A 10,643-nucleotide genomic window follows, 5' to 3' on the forward strand; every position below is an offset into this window, starting at 1 on the left:
ATGAGGACCTCGCGCAGTCATTTCTTTGTTGTTTGAGCTCCTTGGATCTTCCCCGATCTTTATCTGGTAAGCTGCAGGACCCTTGTATGTTGGAATGAACATTTGTCCTCATCATGCTGTTACCATAAACTACTGTATGTTGGGCTGGACCTTGTAGTGCACATTACTGGTGTGTGTGTGTTTATTTCAGTGCTGGTAGGAGGACAGCGGGGGGGAGGGATTTGTTTCTATTTTGTATCCTGCAACATATTTCTAGAATGGTGAAATGGTGAGGTGAAGGCTTTCTTCACTTGCTGGCAGAAGGTCTTTAAAAGAGAAGTATGATTTTTTTTTCTTTTAGATTCATACTTACCTAGGTGGATGCAGAATCTGTCCCCCGGCGCCTCTTCACTGAGAACCGAGCGATCTAACATCTGCGATGGCTCCGTTCTCACAGCTCTGCCCCCTGCGCTCACTGGAGCTGTGGAGGGGCGGGGAGAGCCTGTCTCAGTCTCTCAGTGGCTCGATGAGAGGCTGAGATGTCCAGACTTCATTGTCGTGATGATGCGGTGCCTGGACTGATTCCAGTGATGTCACCAGAGAGCCGACTTCAACCCACTCTCTGCTGAAAACAGGTCACAAGAGTGCAAAATGAATTGCACTCCTGTAACCCATAGGAGAAGCCCAGCCAAGCCATCTCAGGCTGGACTTCTTTAAGGAGGTCAGAAAAGTATGTGCAGGTGGGTGAGGGGACTATCAGAGACCAACAGCCTGTGTAGTGTAATAATTGTCCTTTGTAGGCCATGTATGATCAGGATGGTCATTGTCGTGTCTGTTTATTGTCAGTGCTGTTTGTTTAGAGGACCATATTACTAGAATTTATCTCCAAAATGAAGTGGGGAAATGTTCTGACTCTGAAGGGGTTAATCTAGGTTTCCACACTATATATGTGTGTATCATCATCTGCTGGAGATAAAAGACATCACAGTGACTATGGAGGAAGAGGACGGACATGACGGGGGGTTACTGGGTGTAAATAGAAAATAAGATCTTATTACCTCCTCTGCTACCACTTCCAGCAACGCCTCCTCGCTACTTCCCAACTCACCTCTCACCCGGAACTTCCTGTGTGCACCTGACATCACTTCCTGTCTGTATTCCATAGAGACTTCCTGTCTGGGTAGAAGTAAAATCACCATCTTGTGGAGTTCAGAGGAACTGCAGCCCCAAGAAATGACTCATTATAACCATGTATAACAGGGCAAAGTTAAAAAACATAACTCCCAAGGGGGGCGTGGCTAGCCGAGAAAGTGAATGGCAGCACTGTAAGCCCTTGTACACACGGTCGGACATTCCGACGGAAAATGTCCGATCGGACCGTGTTGTCGGATAATCCGACCGTGTATGGGCTCCATCGGACTGTTTCCGTCGGAATATCCGACCAACAGAGTTTTAGAGCAGGGCTATAACATTTTCCGACAACATGGTCCAATCGGACTTTGTCCAATCGTTTGTAGAGAATTCCGATCGGACAAAGTGCCACGCATGCTCAGATCAAATTCCTAGACCAAAGCTATTTGCTACTAGGCTGAACGTAGTCCCATCGTAACGAAATAACGTCACCACGTTCTGAACGATCGGATTTTCCGACAACTTTGTCCGACCGCGTGTATGCAACAGTTTCGGACAAAAATTTGGTTGTCAGAATGTCCGACCGTGTGTACAAGGGCTTAGAGAGCTCTGCTATCACAGACTCCCCTGAGCAGACTACAAAGTGACTTGTAAGAGAGATCAGCAGGAACACAATGATTATGTCGGCCAAGCGGAAAACGAGAGAGGGGCCCCGCAAATTAAGTGCCTTCTGTAGCCCAGCCGGGATACAGAGAGACCAAGATGGAGCCAGCACCCCCCCCCCCCTCCCCTTCCTGTAACACAGAAAGACATGCTGCTGGCTCAGAACAAAAGGGGGACAAGTACCCAGCCTCACAGTGCCAGAACAACACTGATTTCCAGGATGATATTCTGAGCCCAGTGAAGCAAAGAAAAAGGATCTCTTCTAATGAAGGTAAACCTACCAAAGCTCCCTCAGACCACACTTACGCACTAGAAAACAACCCTTATGATGATAAACTAAATGCCATACCAACAGCAGGGCAACCCATTCTTGACACAACAATCAAAGATATGATAATGTCACTCAGAGGTGCCCTGCAACATGATATGATGAACTATATGCATGAATCTAAAATGGAGATTGATGCACTAGGTGAAAGAGTGGACTACATGGAGAATAAAATGTGCGATTTCACCTCAGCGCACAATGATTTAGTAGGCTCCCACTTTGAACTTGAAGAAGAAGTGAGGCAGCTCAGAATCAAAGTCGGAGACATCGAAGACAGAAGTAGAAGAAATAATATTAAATTTAGAGGAATACCGGAAAATGTGAAGCCATCGGATCTGAAAAGCTTCATTAAAAACATGATTTCAGAGTTTATTCCTTCAATTCCACAACAAGAGCTTGAAATTGATGGAGCTCACAGGCTACCTAAACCGCATCATGTTGCAGAGAAACTGCAGAGAGATGTCATTGCCAGAATTCATTTTTTTGGAGTGAAGGACCAACTTATGCAATACGCACGCCGCCACTCACAACTCCCTGACCCTTATGCGGGTATTATCCTCTACTTGGACCTATCACAAGCGACAATTCAAGCTTGCAAAAACCTGAATTCAATTATGAAAATCCTGCGCAACCAAAGTGTGATCTACAAATGTGGTTTCCCAACAAAATTACTAGTGGACTACAAAGGGACCTCTTACTCAATCAATAGCATGGAACAAGGTCTGAAAACCCTGCGCTCATGGGGTTTGATCACCAATCTGGAAAATAACAAAATGGATACCAAGGCACCAGGTATAAAAAAAAACATTGAGCACGGTCCTCATAAGACGAGGTTCCTTTCTCATTTTCATTTTGAACCTCTACAAGTATCTTCCATGTCCTCCTCTCAGGATTCAAAGGAAGCTCAGGGAAGCCAGACTCCGGGAAATTTTGTATTATTCCCGATAACCCCCTGTCCGTGAGTACATGTTACTGTACACTGGAGTTGCATCACAACTCCTCTCCCTTTTTCATGTTCTTACTCTGTTTTTGTTGATTGACTTTCCCTGTTACTTCTCACCACTATTCCTTCCTCAGTACAACACCTCCATCTACTGGAGGAAAAGTTTATCTACACCGTCATGTTGCTATTTACATATCTCAGCAACCATTTTATATACAAGTATGCTATATTACCTCAGCATCCATCCTTACTTCATCAATGTCTCTTAAACTGTTATCAATGACTGTGAAGGGCTTAAATAGCCCATTTAAATGGAGAGCTCTCTAGTCGGATGCTATAAAATTTGGAAGCGACGTAGTTTGTATCCAAGAATCCCACTTCGCTAAGGATAACCCACCCACATTCAAACATCACAAATTTTCGCTTCTAGCAACACCAAAGAGAAAAAAGGAGTGATTACGGTTATAAAATACACTATTTCTTTTCAGCAAATTGACATCAAAACAGACGCCCAAGGAAGATTCATAATTCTGGTAGCCTCATTAGACAATACAGCAGGGATGCCCAACCAGTGGCCAGTGGAGCCCTCTGTTGTGGCCCGCGACCTCCTGCTCTGGGATAGAATAGAAAGAATACTGTTATTAAAGGTCAGTTTATTACTAAAACCATAGTGTATATGTGGGCATATCTTTTCTGCAGTGGTTACTGGGCTGCTTTCAAACTGATTCGCAGATGCAGAGCAATTACCTGCACTGAGCCATAGACTTCTATTATTACCTGCGAGTTTGGTGAGCTTTCTGAAAGTGCACTAAACCTGCAGAATATAATAGAAGTCTATTGCAAACTGCAGGAAAGCCAAAGGTACACTGCGTGTCACACGGGGTGCGTGTAAACCGCAGCGCATCAGTGTGAAAGCAACCTTGGACCCCTTTCACACGGTCATTTCTGACAGTCTGACCAATTGGACCCTCCATTCACCTCTAAGTAGTGGCAGACAGAAACCGACTTGTGTTCTACCTCCAACACGATCCACTAAAAAGTATCATGGGCTGCGTCCATGTCTGCTCTCCAAATGCAGAGTGGATACGGACATGCCATCCACCCGCTCCGCTCATTGTGGCCCCCGACCGGTTACCAAGTTGCTTATATGGCCCTCGCTGTTCAAAAGGTTGGGCACCCCTGGTATAGATTCTGTGCAAGCCTGATGGCCAGATCACCACAATTTCTGTGTTCCAGATGTGTTTCTGCATGAGTGTTTTTGATGCATTCTCAATGAGTTTTGCCACTTTCCAGATGTGTTCCATACAGAAACAATGCAACATTCTACTTTTGTTGACTGCACTAGAATGCCCTGTACTGGTGGGAACTAAGTAATTGGAATCAAAGTTAGACACTGTCTATGCGTTTTTGATGCAGAATAAAAATGCACTGTACTGCATCTGGTGTGAACAAGTCCACTTTCTCATCCATAGGATGTCTAAAGGTAATTGAGTTATAAAAAGGCAAAGACACTTGCTGCCCCAGACACTAGAGGGCAGCATCCACCCCTGGAAGTGCAGTGCATAAACATACATCAGCCATCTTATATGGATAAAGCTTAGGGAACCTGTTACTGTAAACTGGTCTTCTGATGAGGTTTCCTGTCATCCTTCATCAACCATCAATTTATGCTCTATACTTATGGGAAAAGACCATCCTCCATCAATGAGTGATTTACGCTCTATCATTATGGGAAAAGACCATCCTCCATCAATGAGCAATTTACGCTCTATCATCGTGGGAGTTGCTTGTGGTGTGGATATTTGCAGCATACTTTCTGCTATAGCCGTATTAATAGGTTTTGCACAACCCCCATCCTTGTGAGGCAATCTGTGCAATTTAATTTCTCTGCCACTGCAGACTGCATGCAGGCCCAAAATGCACCCTGAGCTTGGCAAGGCATTTCCCATCATGCTGGCATAAACACATGTGCGAATTTCCTGGATTGTGTCCCTTCACAGTGTAAGTGGAAACAACTCCTTTAGAGTATATTGACCACATGCTGTCTGTGACAGCCTGTTAGGTGTCGTCATCCTGGTCAGGATAAGATGATCGTTGGTGGGTCTTATGTTATTTGGAGTGGTTGCGTTCAGGGTTTCTGCTCCTAAAATAATGCAAAACACCTTAATTTGCATATTTTTCTTGGGCTCTCTTTTAAGAATCATGCCCCACGTCATCCCCCTGCTACCTTTGCTATTTTTCTGTGTCACTAACAGGTGTGACAAGCTCATATTTGTACAAAATATATGGAGAAAAGCATATTACTTCTCACCAAAAAACAGGTACACTGTCTCCTTAAGAGTCATCTGCCCTTATCTACTCACTTTAAAGCATCATCAGATGAAGTCAGGCAGCATTTCCAAAGGCAGACAGCAAACAAAAACCAGTCAGACTGTCAAACCCACAGAAGTACACAGCATAGCAGGGGAGCCAGGGCAGACATCCAGAGACAGATAAGAGACTCAGAATCTGAGGGAAGTCCTTTACCTGGCAGGCCTGCAGAGAGAGAAGCCCTCCCAACTGCAGACATCCAAGATCATTTACCCCACTGCATGGCATCTGGCAGTTCCCATCCCATTCTGCCCATCTCCCCACCCCCTGTGACACCATTCACAGCCGCTCTCAGACTGACCATAAAGCCAGGAGAGCAGTGCGGTGCGCTGCATATAAAGACAGGAAAGAAACCCAAAGGGAGATGGAATGATGACATTGCAGAGCTCTTATAATACCAGACCTGTACAATATCAATGCTGTTTAAGCATCATTTTGCCCACGTACTTGGCACAAGGCACCCAGTTTTTAGAAGGATTTACCTTCAGCATTCAGGGTCTTCCAACTCCATAAGAAGCTGAACATGGAGGGGGAGGTTACTTACCAATAGGAATGAGCTTCGCGTTCGAGTTGAACCCATGTTCAATGTCTGTTCGCCCATTTGGGGAATTCCAAACATTATGGGCTGTTTGCGCCAAATCCGAGTGACGCGACACGGCCCATAATTCACTGCGGCATCACATCACATGATGATTGGGCAAGCGTGCACTATGACATGCATGCTTTGGCCAATCACATAATGGAAAAAACGGAGAGCCGTAATTGGCCAAAGCCAGGGTGGCTTTGGCCCATTATGGCTCAGGGGGTTTAGTACCCGCCGCCACACTGTATTGTGCCACCTGCACAGTGTACACCTAAAGCTACCCCAATTGCTCGTGTTCTGCTGATCCTATACCACAGGCAGGCAGCTGCAGCAATTACAGTCGGTGTATTGTGCCACCTGCACAGTGTACACCTAAAGCTACCCAAATTGATGGTGTTATGCTGATCCTATACCACAGGCAGGCAGCTGTAGCAATTACAGTCGGTGTATTGTGCCATCTGCACAGTGTATGCCTAAAGCTACCCCAATTGCTGGTGTTCTGCTGATCCTATACCGCAGGCATCTGCAGTAATTACAGTCAGTGTACTGTGTCATCTGCACAGTGTGCAGTTGCTGGTGTTCTTCAGATCCTTTACCACAGGCAGGCAGCTGCAGCAATTACAGTCAGTGTATTGTGCCATCTGCACAGTGTAGGCCTAAAGCCACCTCAATTGCTGGTGTTCTGCTGATCCTATCCACAGGCAGCTGTAGCAATTACAGTCAGTGTACTGTGCCATCTGCACAGTGTACCCCTAAAGCCACCTCAATTGCTGGTGTTCTGCTGATCCTATCCACAGGCAGCTGTAGCAATTACAGTCAGTCTATTGTGTCATCTGTACAGTGTGCACTTAAAGCTACCCCAATTGCTGGTGTTCTGCTGATCCTATACCGCAGGCATCTGCAGTAATTACAGTCGGTGAACTGTCATCTGCGCAGTGTGCACTTACAGCTACCCAATTGCTGGTTTTCTTCAGATCCTATACCACAGGCAGGCAGCTGCAGCAATTACAGTCGGTGTACTGTGTCATCTGCACAGTGTGCACCTAAAGCTACCCCAATTGCTGCTGTTATTCCGATCCTATACCACAGGCAGGCAGCTGCAGTAATTACAGTCGGTGTATTATGTCATCTGCACAGTGTGCGCCTAAAGCTACCCCAATTGCTGGTGTTCGTCTGATCCTATACCACAGGTAGGTAGCTGCAGTAATTACAGTCAGTGTATTGTGTTATTTGCACAGTGTGCGCCTAAAGCTACCCAAATTGCTGGTGTATGGCTGATCCTATACCGCAGGCAGCTGCAGTAATTACATTCGGTGTAAAGTGTCCTCTGCACAGTGTGCACATAAAGCTACCCCAATTGCTGGTGTTCTTATACTAATAATACTACAGGCAGGCAGTTGATTCTGCTAGCTGCAGTATATCAGTATATACGTCCCAGCTTTGTGCAGCTACAACTCCCTGCAGGCCTTTAATATGTCTGGAAGGCCAACAAGGAGAGGCAGACAGTCACAAGCCAATAAAAGAGGGCAAGCAGGCTCTGTGTCTAGAGGCAACAGTGCTGGTCATGGACACGGTGCATCCTCATCAGCACGTGGCCATTTGACACACTTGTCCTTATTTTCAGCAGCTGGACGTGTTGAGCCGCAACATGCTGAAGACTTATTAGTGGGGATAACGAGCCATCCTCATCCTCTCTCACCCAGGCTCAGGGTACTGGCAAAGCAGCTGCCAATGCGGCCTCTTCCCTCGGCTCAATGGCATCAGTCACTCCTTCCCTAGCCCCACCATGTCCTCCTGAGGAGTCCCCCGAACTGTTTGAGTACAGTGTTGAGTACATGCTCCATGAGGATGCCCAGCATTTTGAAGGCTCTGATGATGATACCCAGCTAGAGGAAGGCAGTAACGTGAGCCCAGAGAGAGGGGATGCCCAAGAAGGACAGCAATCTGGCAGTCATGTTCCCCCAGCTGCAGAATACTGCCAGGTTTGCTCCAGTGATGAGGAGGGAGGGGATGATGAGGTCACTGACTGCACGTGGGTGCCCTAATAGGAGAGAAGAGGAGGAGGGGGCGACACATCTCCAATGAGGCAGGATGCCCTCTAGGGACTAGCTTAAGGGCAGCACACCAACTGCATCACACGGCAGAGCTCCGCATGTGCAGAGCGCTGCCTCTGCGCGTTATTCCAAAAGTTCTTTGGTGTGGCTCTTTTTTGAGATGAGTGCATCAGATCGTACTGCTGCTATTTGTAACATATGTCTCAAGCGTATCTCGCGTGGCCAAAACATCAGTCGCTTGGGCACCACATGGTTCACCAGACATATGTCGACCTGCCACGCAGTTCATTGGCAAGCGTACCTAAAAGACCCACACCAAAGAACAAAGCGGACCTCTCCTTGCTCCTCATCAGCTGGGATCTCCAATCCCACTATACCTTCAGTCCTCTCTGAAACCTGCACTGAGAGGAATGAAGGTCTAAAATTAGGTGTGTCACAGCCAAGTACTTGCAGGTAATCTGCTATCCGTACACCAACGTCCGATTGTACCAGGCAAAGTTCCCTGCTCCAGCTGCTGCACCGCCGAAAGAAGTTCACTCCCAGCCATCCACATGCCCAGTGGTTGAATGCTAGCTTGGCTAAATTGCTAGCACTTCAACTGTTGCCTTTTCAGTTGGTTGACTCTGCCCCCTTCCATGAGTTTGTGCAATGTGCGGTTCCTCAGTGGCAGGTTCCCAAAAGCCACTTTTTCTCATGGAAGGCGATTCCGGCTCTCTACTGGCATGTGGAAGGCAACGTCTTGGCCTCGCTGGACAGAGCGGTCAGCGGTAAGGTGCATATTACCGCTGACTCATGGTCCAGCAGGCATGGACAGGGACATTACCTATCTTTCACGGCACATTGGGTGACTCTTCTGGCAGCTGGGGAGGGTGCAGGACAAGGTGCAGTAGTGTTGGAAGTTGTTCCGCCACCACGCCTCCAAAATTTTACTACTGATGATTCTGACACACCTCTCTCCTCTACCCCTCCTCTTCTTCATCCTCCATGGCCTGTGCTTTGTCCTCGGAACCAGCGCTGCTCCGTAGGCGTTCAAGGGGCTACGCAAGTACGCAGGCAAGATGTCATGCGGTGCTTGCGCTGGTGTCCTTGGGTGACAGGAGCCACACTGGGGCAGTGATTCTGTCAGCTCTGCAGGGGCAGGCTGAGAGGTGGTTGACGCCACGCCAGCTTAAGCCAGGAATGGTGGTTTGCAACAATGGCACCAACCTCCTCTCCACCCTCCGACAGGGACAACTGACCCATGTGCCCTGTCTAGCTCATGTCCTTAACTTGGTGGTGCAGTGGTTCTTGGGCAGTTGCCCAGGCTTACAGGATGTCCTGAGGCAGACCAGGAAACTCTGTGTGCATTTCCGCCGGTCATATAATGCCAGTGTTCGGCATTCCAAAAGGAATTGAACCTGCCCAAGAACCGCCTAATCTGTCACATGCCCACCAGGTGGAACTCAATATTGGCCATGCTGCAGCGGCTGCACACGCAGCAGAGGGCCATCAATGAGTACCTGTGTGACTAGGGCACCAGGACAGGGTCAGGGGAGCTTGTTTTTTTCCCCCACACCAGTAGGTCGTGATCAGGGATGCATGCACTGTCCTGTCACCATTTGAGGAGGCCAAAAGGATGGTGAGCAGTGACAGTGCATGCATCAGTGACACTGTCCCTCTTGTCCACCTGTTGGAGCACACGCTGTGTGGAATAATGGACAGGGCACTTGAAGCAGAACAGAGGCAGGAAGAGGAGGACTTCCTTGCCTCTCAAGGCCCCCTTTATCCAGTGTTCCTGCTGGCCTGCCGATCACACAGGAAGAGGAGGAGGAGGATTGTGTCAGCATGGAGGTGGAGCCTGACTGACACTCAGCATCAGCAGCAGTCTTTTAGGGATCATTTACAGTCCCAAGAATCCCGTGGACTTGTATGTGGCTGGGAGGAGGTGGCTGCGGATCATGTCATCCTTAGTGACCCAGAGGACTCCGGACCGAATGCCTCAGCTAACCTACGCTGCACGGCCTCCCTGCTCCTGCAAAGCCTGCGGAAGGATTCTCGTATTCATCGGATCAAGGAGAGGGATCATTACTGGCTGGCAACCCTCCTTGATCCACGTTACAAGGAAAGGTTGCGGACCTTATTTTGCCATCGCAGAGGGAGCAGAGGATGAAACATCTTCAGGAGGCCTTGCAGAAAAGTCTGTGCAACGCATTGCCAGAGACTGGGAGGTTAAAAATTCCTGGTCCTGGACAATGTGTTGCTGAGGCTTTGGTCAGTCACAGAAGGAGCGGTGGAGAAGGTGGCCGTCTGACCGATGCATTCAGACAATTTTTATTCCGCAGCCCCAAGGTATGATCGGTTCCAGCAACCATCGCCAGCATCTGATTTACATGGTGCAAGAATACCTGGGGCAAGATCAAACTTGGGCACCTTTCCCACCGAAAATCCTCTGGGTTACTGGATCTTGAGGATGGATCACTGGCCAGAGATTGCACAGTATGCAATTGAGCTACTGGCCTGCCTGCATCCAGCGTTCTTTCAGAACGCACATTCAGTGCTGCTGGAGGCTTTGTAACCGATCACAGGGTGCGCCTGTCCACCGACTCGGTTGAT

Source organism: Lithobates pipiens, unplaced genomic scaffold, assembly GCF_037356315.1.
Source record: "Lithobates pipiens isolate NorthernLeopardFrog02 unplaced genomic scaffold, aLitPip1_a1.2 Scaffold_18, whole genome shotgun sequence".
In the NCBI taxonomy this organism is placed as follows: domain Eukaryota; kingdom Metazoa; phylum Chordata; class Amphibia; order Anura; family Ranidae; genus Lithobates; species Lithobates pipiens.